This window comes from Myxocyprinus asiaticus, chromosome 8, assembly GCF_019703515.2.
Source record: "Myxocyprinus asiaticus isolate MX2 ecotype Aquarium Trade chromosome 8, UBuf_Myxa_2, whole genome shotgun sequence".
NCBI classification, from domain to species: domain Eukaryota; kingdom Metazoa; phylum Chordata; class Actinopteri; order Cypriniformes; family Catostomidae; genus Myxocyprinus; species Myxocyprinus asiaticus.
Window position 1 is genome coordinate 41,892,960 of NC_059351.1, and position 10,206 is coordinate 41,903,165.

Consider the following 10,206-nt stretch of genomic DNA (forward strand, 5'->3'; position numbering starts at 1 on the left):
CGTTTTTGTTGATAGTGTGCAAAATGGCAAAAACATGTTAACAGACTAAATGTATTTAAAAAAAAAAAAATAAATAAATAAAAAAAAAATAAAAAAAATCTATCTATCTATCTATATATAACACTTTCTTAATGGAGTAGTTCACTCAAAAATGAAAATTTGCTGATAATTTACTCACCCTCAGGCCATCCAAAATGTGTATGACTTTCTTTTCTTAAAAAAAAAAAAAAAAAAAAAAAAAAAACATTAAGGAGTTGTATCCCAGCTCCATTGCAAGTGAACGGGCATACATTTTTGACTGTCTAAACAGCATATTTAGGCAGCATTAAAATAATCCACATGAATCCAGATGATCAAGTAATGTCTTCTGAAGGGAATCGATACGTTTGTGTGGAATACAAATCGGTAATAAACACCCATTTAACTTTAAATCGGAGCATCCTGTTATCTCTCTGTAGCTGTGTGAACTGACCTAACTCTCACGTGACATTCGTTCCTCTGTGGTAAACAGAGCAGAACTTCTGAATTCTCACGTGAACCACCAATGTGATGTCATGTGACAGCAACGCAAGGCATCTAGTGTTTACAGAAAGCTTTATATTTATATTCTTTTTTTTTTTTTTTAATTAGCAATTTGTTTTTTGCACAAACATATCGATTCACTTTAGAAGACATTACTTGATGGACTTTTGGACCATCAAAAATTGATGCTCGTTCACTTGCATTGGACCTGGCTGGGATAATACTCCTAAAAATGTTGTATATTTTCTTAACTTTAAAAATGGACATGATCAAATTGTGTATATACTAGGTGTCAAATAGGTCATTCAAGAGTGACACATGGGTTTTTATTAAAAGGTGAAGAACCTCCATCATGTCTTCCCTGTCAGACTATACTGACTATTAAACACATTGTATTGGATAGCGCTGTTTTTAATACTATTAGACAAAGGTTTTATTCAGAAACAAGCTTAACAGATATTTTAAAACATGTATCACCTAAAAATATTTTAGAGTTTCTGTCTGAAATAAATCTAAAATTTCTTATTTTATTTAATCTGTTCTCGCCATGTGGATAGCCTTGTTGCTGACATGGCGCTAAAAATAAATTTTGTTCTGATGAAGAAAGTCCCATTCATATTGAATGGCCTGAGAATGAATATTTTTATTTTATTTATTTTATTTTTTTCATTTGGGTGAACTAATCCTTTAATTTAAATATGTAGGCTATCAAACAAAATACTTGAATGTATGCTATCTTTTAAATTTGACAGTTGTCCTTGTGAGAACCTGAACTTTTTTCAGAACCTTTTTCTCATCATTTTCGTCAACAGTATGTTTTAATTAAATTGTCTAATATTCGTCATGATGCATCTTCGGCAATGAATACCATATGTCAGCAGGGTTGGGGAGTAACAGAATACATGTAACGGGATTACGTATTTAAAATACAAAATATAAGTAACTGTATTCCACTACAGTTACAGTTTAAATCATTGGTATTTAGAATACAGTTACATTCAAAATGTATTTTGATTACTGAAGAGATTACTTTGCATTTTATTGTCAATTGTTTCATTTAATATTTAGTCCTTTCAGATGGAAAACATTTATACGTATAAATGATGCGATCCAAAGTGCTTTTGAATGGCGGTGAAACACGCTTCCAAGCACGATCATATTTTTTTATCAAGAAAATTCACATTGGATCATAATTTCTTTTTTCTAGTAAGACCTTTGATATTAGGGCAAAAATCATATTCTTGATGATAATTTTTGTATTGTTTTCCTGTAAAAATATCTAAAAATCCTTAAAACAAGATCAATTTGATTTATATTGTTTTAGAAGCAACACTGCATGAGATATTTAGGTTTTTCAGAGAATGTATTTTTAACGTGTATTTTGTCTTACTGTATTGAGTTTTTATAGTCAAAACAAGTGAAAAAATCTACCAGTGCTGAAGAAGTAATCCAAAGTATTTAGAATACGTTACTGACCTTGAATAATATAACGGAATATGTAACAAATTACATTTTACAGCACGTATTCTGTAATCTGTAGTGGAATACATTTCAAAAATAATCCTCCCAACCCTGTTTGTCAGTGATTTCGTTGACAAGATTAACACTGGTAATGACCTTTTAGAAATCACAGAACATTGATCTTATTTTTTGGTTTTACCTGCTCAATAATATTCCGCCAAAGGAAATCAGAATTAAGTATGCAGTGGTAATTGTGACTCTGTTCCCCTCCCTCAAGGATCCCTACTCCAGAAAAGGCTATGCGAGTTATTTACTTATTAACATTAATAATGCACTTAGAGCCTCTTCTGTGATGCTGTTTATGAGAGCAATGTTAAGATGCAGCATTCCTGCCTTGCAAGTAATCTAAAATGGAAATAAATTATAGTAAACTAAAATGGAAATAAAATAAAACATTTTAGTTAAACTAAAATAAAATTTCATGGCTTTCAAATAAAATAAAAATAGCGGTGAATGATTTTTAGTTTTTATTATGCAATACATAATGGATTTAAGCTTCATTTCCAATTCCAGTTACATTAAACATCAAAATGCCACTATATTTAAAAGAACTTAATGAAACCATTTTAATGTGAATTTAAAAAATGAAAATTATCTGGTTTGCTCACTCTCATGCCGTCCCAGAAATGTATGACTTTCTTCTGCTGAACAGTTTTAAAATGATTTCTGCATAAAGTCCATACAATGCAAAACCTTTTTTCTTTTTTTACCATCAATTTCCTCTTTCACATTCACCTTTATGCATTTTGGCAATTCACTTTCTTTGTGCATATTGCCACCTACTGGGCAATGAGGAGAATTTAGAGTAAAAAAAAAGATGTATTTATTGACCTGTTTGTCACAGACACATCATATCGCTTCTAAACAAATAGATTTAACCACTGGAGTTAAAGCCCTAGTGGGCTGCGCTCACGACAGATGCATCACAGGTCAGTAAGTTACCCTTTACAATAAAGGTCTGTAAGTTATTTGGATTTTTACAAAAGGATCTTTAAAATACAGTGTCCTGAAAAAGGGATGTTCCTTTTTTGCTGAGTTTATTTACCCCGTCAGTGTAAAATTAAACGTTGAATTAGAGTTTAATGCACACTTGCGCAGAGTAATATATAATTCACACTAGAGTATATTTTTACTCTCTTGATGTAAAATAATTAACACTATTGCAGTGTACATATTCAACACCTTTGAAAGGGTTACTTGAACACCAAGCAAGTGGGACTCCTATAGACACCAGAAAAGTGTGATATTTAACACCTGTGGAGTAAAATGTACACTGGCCAATTTGCTGTGAGGGTTTTTGAGAATGAACTGCCCATGTAAGGTCCTGCCACAGCATCTCAATCGGGTTCAAGCCAGGACTTTGACTAGGCCTCCAAAACTTACATTTTGCTTATTTTGAGCCATTCAGAGATGGACTTCTATGCTTTGGATCATTGTCTTGCTGCATAATCCAGTTTCGCTTGAGCTTCAACTCACGGACTGATGACCGGACGTTCTCCATTAGGATTTTCTGGTAGAGAGCAGAATTCATGTTTCCCTCAATTATTGCAAGACGCCCTGGCCCTGAAGCAGCAAAGCATCCCCACACCATCACACTACCACCACCATGCTTGAGTGTAGGTATGATGTTCTTTTTGTGGAATTCTGTTTGATTTACGCCAGATGAAACGGGACCCCAGTTTTCCAAATAGTTCCACATTCGAGTCATGAACAGTGACCTTTATTGATGTGATAAAGACCTAGAATTCCTTGGATGTTGTCCTTGGCTTTTTTGTGACTTCCTGGATGAATTTTCGCTGTGCTCTTGGAGGAATTTTGGAAGGTCAGCCACTTATGGGAAGGTTCCCTACTGTGCCATGTTTTCTCCATTTGGAGATAATGGCTCTCACTGTGGTTCTTTGGAGTCCCAGAGCCTTTGAAATTGCTTTGTAACCCTTCCCAGACAGATGTATTTCAGTCACCTTTTTCCTCATCATTTCTGGAATTTCTATTGCCTTGGCATAGTGTGCTACTGGGTGGGACCTTTTAGCCAACTTCATGCTGCTGAAAAAGTTCTATTTAGGTGTTGATTTGATTGAACAGTAATCAGGCCTGGGTGTGTCTAGTCCAGCTGAACCCCATAATGCAATTTCATTGATTTGGGGATTTAGTAAAAGGATTTAGGCAAATACTTTTTTACACAAGCCCAGTTGGTATTAAATAAATGTTTTGCTTCAATAAATAACATTATCATTTAAAAACTGTATTTTGTGTTTACTCCGATATGAGATATACACAAAAACAGAATCAGGCTTGGGGCAAACACTTTTTCAAAGCACTGTGTGTGTGTATGTGTGTGTGTGTGTGTGTGTGTGTATATATATATATATATATATATCATTTTTTATTTATTTATTTTAATCAAAGAATAATCTCTAATATTCTGGCTGGGTCTGGGTCTAATTTTGGTCCATTCCTCCAGACAGAACTGGTGTAACTGAATCAGGTTTGTAGTCCTCCTTGCTCGCACACGCTTTTTCAGTTCTGCCAAGAAAATTGAGGTAAGGGCTTTGTGATGGCCACTCCAATACCTTGACTTTGTTGTCCTTAAGCCATTTTGCCACAACTTTGGAGGTATGCTTGGGGTCATTGTCCATTTGGAAGACCCATTTGCAACTGATAAACTTCCTGGCTGATGTCTTGAGATGTTGCTTCAATATATCCACATAATTTTCCTTCCTCATGATGCCATCTATTTTGTGAAGTGCACCAGTCCCTCCTGCAGCAAAGCACCCCCACAACATGATGTGCCACCCCCATGCTTCACGGTTAGAATAGGGTTCTTCGTCTTGCAAGCCTCACCCTTTTTCCTCCAAACATAACGATGGTCATTATGGCCAAACAGTTCAATTTTTGTTTCATTAGACCAGAGGACATTTCTCCAAAAAGTAAGATCTTTGTCCCCATGTGCACTTGCAAACTGTAGTCTGGCTTTTTTTATGGTGGTTTTGGAGCATTGGCTACTTCCTTGCTGAGCAGCCTTTCAGGTTATGTCGATATAGGACTCGTTTTACTGTGGATATACATACAGTCTACCTGTTTCCTCCAGCATCTTCTTTTGCTGTTTGTTCTGGGATTTATTTGCGCTTTTTGTGCCAAACTATGTTCATCTCTTGGAGACAGAATTCGTCTCCTTCCTGAGTGGTATGATGGCTGCGTGGTCCCATGGTGTTTATACTTGTGTACTATTGTTTTTACAGATGAAATTGTCAGGCATTTGGAAATTGAAGGATGAACCAGACTTGTGGAGGTCCACATTTTTTTTTTTTTTTTTTCCTGTGGTCTTGGCTGATTTCTTTTTATGATGTCAAACAAAGAGGCACTGAATTTTAAGGTAGGCCTTAAAATACATCCACAGGTACACCTCCAATTCAGTACACCTCCTATCAGAAGCCAATTGGCTAATTGTCTAAAGGCTTGACATCATTTTATGGAATTTTCCAAGCTGCTTAAAGGCACAGTTAACTTAGTGTATGAAAACTTCTGACCCACTGGAATTGTGAAATAGTCAGTTAAATGTGAAACAGTCTGTCTTTAAACAATTGTTGGAAAAATGACTTGTGTCATGCACAAAGTAGATGTCCTAAATTACTTGCCAAAACTATAGTTTGCTAATATTAAATCTGTGGAGTGGTTCAAAAAATAGTTTTAATTACTTCAACCTAAGTGTATGTAAACTTCTATTTTCAACTGTAAAAACTTAATTAGGTGTCTTACCAGATGTAGTTTTGTTGGCATTTCACTCAGACAAACTCTGCTGAGATCGGCGCCATGTTATTTTGTCACGACTGTGCATCAAAGGTTTACCCCTTAACTGACAGCCTGACAACTGGGTGTTCTGAACTGAGATCAGTTGGTTTAAATGCAATTAAACTATGGGGTGCACAAGGCTATAGCCTTTGTAAAAGCCTGTAAATGCACACTTGTGAGTGCACACTATATGCTATTGCGATAACCCCACTTTATCTCAATTATAACTGTTTAACTGATACAACTGAGTTATTTTACGATTATTTAAGAGGCTTTAGATATTATTCTTTGTGTTACACCCCTTACCTGTGGTAAAATCCCTGTAATGCACAGCCTCTGGTGCCTTATTGCTTTAATTACTTACATAAACAGTTTCTCATGTAGGGATTCATACTTCTCAAAGAGATGCTGCTCAGAACAGTATTTAAATGGATGGCATTCTTGGAAATGGATTGCTGTCCATTTTTCTTTAGCAGTTTGGTTGTAAATATATGGATTGTGTCAACACTGATGTGTAGAATATATACTGTTTTTTTATTTTTTTTATTTACAAAATCAGGTAAGCCAGTTGAAAACAAAAGCTATTCTAAATGTCAGTTGCAAAAATATGTCAGTCCTTTACTAAGAGAACTCAACTCAGATTCAGAGTCATCATAGATTTCTTGTCTCTCATCTTGATCTTTCACATTTCCATTCTCTTGCTCAGTTTCTCTTTGTTCCTCTTTTTCTAAAATCTCAATCGAGTTCTATCAGTGCCCTCTCTGACGGGGCTGCTGTTTGTGGTAACCTTGTAGCTCTTGCATTGCGCTGCTGTCAGTCGTCTGTCCATTTACACCATCCTTTTAGGGCCCACCTCAAAGCATATCAGTTTAGCAATCCTATTCTGCGTCCAGATCAAAGCAGACAGCAACTTCACAACTTTTTTTCCACACACACTTTTGTACTCTTTGATGTCATCCACACAGGTATTGTGCTGGACAGTGTGAATGATGAAATACAAAACTCCCCCCACTGCACACAAAATAGCTGTCAGATATTGTTAGTGTCTTAAGTGAGTCCTCACGCCAGACTTAAGACATTCGAGTGTTTGTTTTTAATCAGTTTTTTCTTTCTTTTGCCATTTCTAACCAGAACACAGCTCTTCTGTTCAACTCCCCTGCTATATAATAGTTACATTAATGTTCTTATTGCCAAGGCTGATCTGTTATGTTTTGTGACCAGTTCAACTGAGTTTTTGTGTGTTTATATGAGATATGACATTGTGTTATTGTGAGTTAGGTGAGTTAAAGAAATAGTTCACCCAAAAATGAATATTCTCTCATCATTTACTCACCGTCATGCCATTCAAGATGTGTATGATTTTCTTTCTTCTGCTGAACACAGACGAAGATTTGTAGAAGAATATTTCAGCTCTGTTCGTCCTCACAATGCAAGTGAATGGTGACAAAAACTTTGAAGTTCAAAAAAGCACATAAAGGCATCATAAAAGTAATCCATATGACTACAGAGGTTTAATCCATGTCTTCAGAAGCGGTATGATAAGTGTGGGTGGAAAACAGATCAATATTTAATGTATAATATAATGTAGTATAAATAAAAATGCTAGATTTATGCTGCTAAATAAGGCTGAAACGTGTCATCACACTGTTATAAAGGTCTATGTTACAATGCTGGTCGGGATGCTCAAACAAACAGAACAATGTTCTGATAGTGTCACAGTGCATACATGTTTCGTGGTAATTAACATACAAATGGTTTACTTCTAGTGATCTCTACATATTAAGAAAATATCTTAACATACAATAGATTGAAAACATCACCTTGCTGTATGCAGTGTCAGAAATTACATTTTATTTAATAGCCAATATTTGCCCCTGGATTTGATTTTCAGGGACATTTTTCCTTTATGAGGCCTTTTTTTTTTTTTGCCATTTAAAACAGAAAAGGTGTCTCATCTGTATATGTCTGATATGTTAATTCAATCAATTTATTACAAATTATAACAAACTATAGTTGAGTTGTTGACTTGAGTATACTTTATTGTCCCGTAAGGGGCATTTGTTTTGGACTACATACACCACAGCCAAAACACACACAAAACTTGAACTCTCAAATATTATATAATATCCTAATACAACAACATATACTATAATAATAATAATAATAATAATAAATAAAACCATGAAAATATAAGTCTCAATTAGTCTTATTTAAAAGTCCAATTGAGGTAGGCACAAAAGAGTTCCTAAAACGATTCGACCTTTTGTTTTTAACTGTATCGATAAGTTCCTGTACCATGCTGTTACTCCATATCTAATAAGACTCTCACAAATGGACTTGTAAAATAAAAACATTATTTTCTGGCTTACACCATGTAGTCTCCTCAGGAAATATAACCTCTGTTGCAGTTTTGCACACAAACTCTCAATATAGGTATTCCAACTCAATGAATTATAGCAGATGTTATAAATAAATAATAATAAGTAAGGATATGCCCAAAGCCGAATACCTTATTCAGAAAGGTACGAATAATGACTTCAAAACGAATAACGAATTCATCCGAATAATAGAAAAAAATATTCGAAAGACTGATCATCCAACGAGCACAGGTATAAAGCGATATTTTAAATAAACATATTGAAAATTGCAAAGCAATGATGAGTCTGTGAAGTCAATATTACTACAGTGTAAACCTATGAATGAAAATGCATACGATGTGATTTCAGGTTCAGATCGGATGGCCACATTCTATGGAAGCAAATCTGTCTCACCAGATTTTTAAATTTAAAAGCCATTGAATTTGTAGCACTGAATTTTTCAGCACTGAAACTATGTATGTGAATTTTTTGCCTTCAACTCTTCAAAATTTCAATAACTCATTTTCACTTTTATTTTTCAATGTTCACAAATTCAGAATCAAACGTTCAAGTTTAAAAATTCAAATAATTTATATTAGAGTTGCTCAAATTCGATAGGCCAAATCAGGGCCGGAGTGGGATTCATATTCAGCCCGGGATGTCATGTCCAAGTCAGCCCACACCCAAAAGGGGGGTTGGAGGTGAAGATGATAACAATAAACAAGATCACAGCAAAAATATGCAATAAATGTAACTACTTGAAAATTATTTAAGCTCTCCATGTCATTATACCATATACGGCATTCACTAAGATTTTCACTTTGTTATAAGACATCATTGTATGTTTTGTAAAAATAAGTGAATGTTAAAGGGATATTTGATCATTTTCTCACCCTCATGCCATCCCAGATGTGTATGACTTTCTTTTGCAGAATATGAATGAAGATGTTTAGAAGAATTGTTGGTCCATTCAATGCAAGTAAATGAGAAGTGGTGAGAAACAGATCAATAATTAAGTCATTTTTTTCCTATAAATCTCCACTTTCACTTTCATAAGCACTCTTCTCTCTTAAGAGTTCTTCTTCTGTTTTTGGTGATTTACATAAGCATATCGCCCCATACTGGTCAGGGAGGAGAATTTATAGTAAAAAAAAAAAAAAAAAAAAAAATTAAATGTTGACCTGTTTCTCACCCACACCTATCATATCACTTCTGAAGACATAGATTATACCACTGGAGTTGTATGGATTACTTTTTGCTGCATTTATGAGATTTTTGTACCTTCTGAGTTCTGATCACCATTCACTTGCATTGAAAGGACCAACAGAACTGAGAAATTCTTCTAAAAAGCTTAATTTGTGTTCAGTAGAAGACAGAAAATCATACACATCTGGTATGGCATGAGGGTGAGTAAATGATGAGAGAAATTTCATTTTTGGGTAAACTAAGTTTATTTTAAAGACTATCTAGGCACATAATAACACTATAGAACTGTAAATGTTTATAACTCTTTCAAGATGTACAGGCTCACACTTTAAATGGTCAGTGCTTTGTATTTTAGATAATTAAAATAGCAACAGATCCAGTGAAACAATTAAGGTTGAGTGATTGTTTTTACATTTTTACATGCCATTCAAAAACGTGCCATTTTACAATGATACGAATGAAATAAAAGTCTAAAAAAAACACATTTGTATTTTTCTTTTACTTGGAATGTAAATGTTCAGGACAAAGGCAAAATGGTTACTGTCTCTTTAAGAGGGTTTTATCGCATTATACAACATTGAAGGCACTCTGTGCAGTTTGTTTCATTGAGTTTAATCATTTGAGACTGTAAAGTCCCATTATTTTCGTACCATGTCGTGCTGTTGCATCTGTATTAATTTACTTTAAGTATTCTGTTATTTTGTGACAAAAAATAATTTTGCTATTATCATTCTGCACTGCTAGGGAAGAGGATTTCAGAGATTAATTAATTGAGATTGTGAGACTGCAGTCAGTATTAAACTTGTGATGA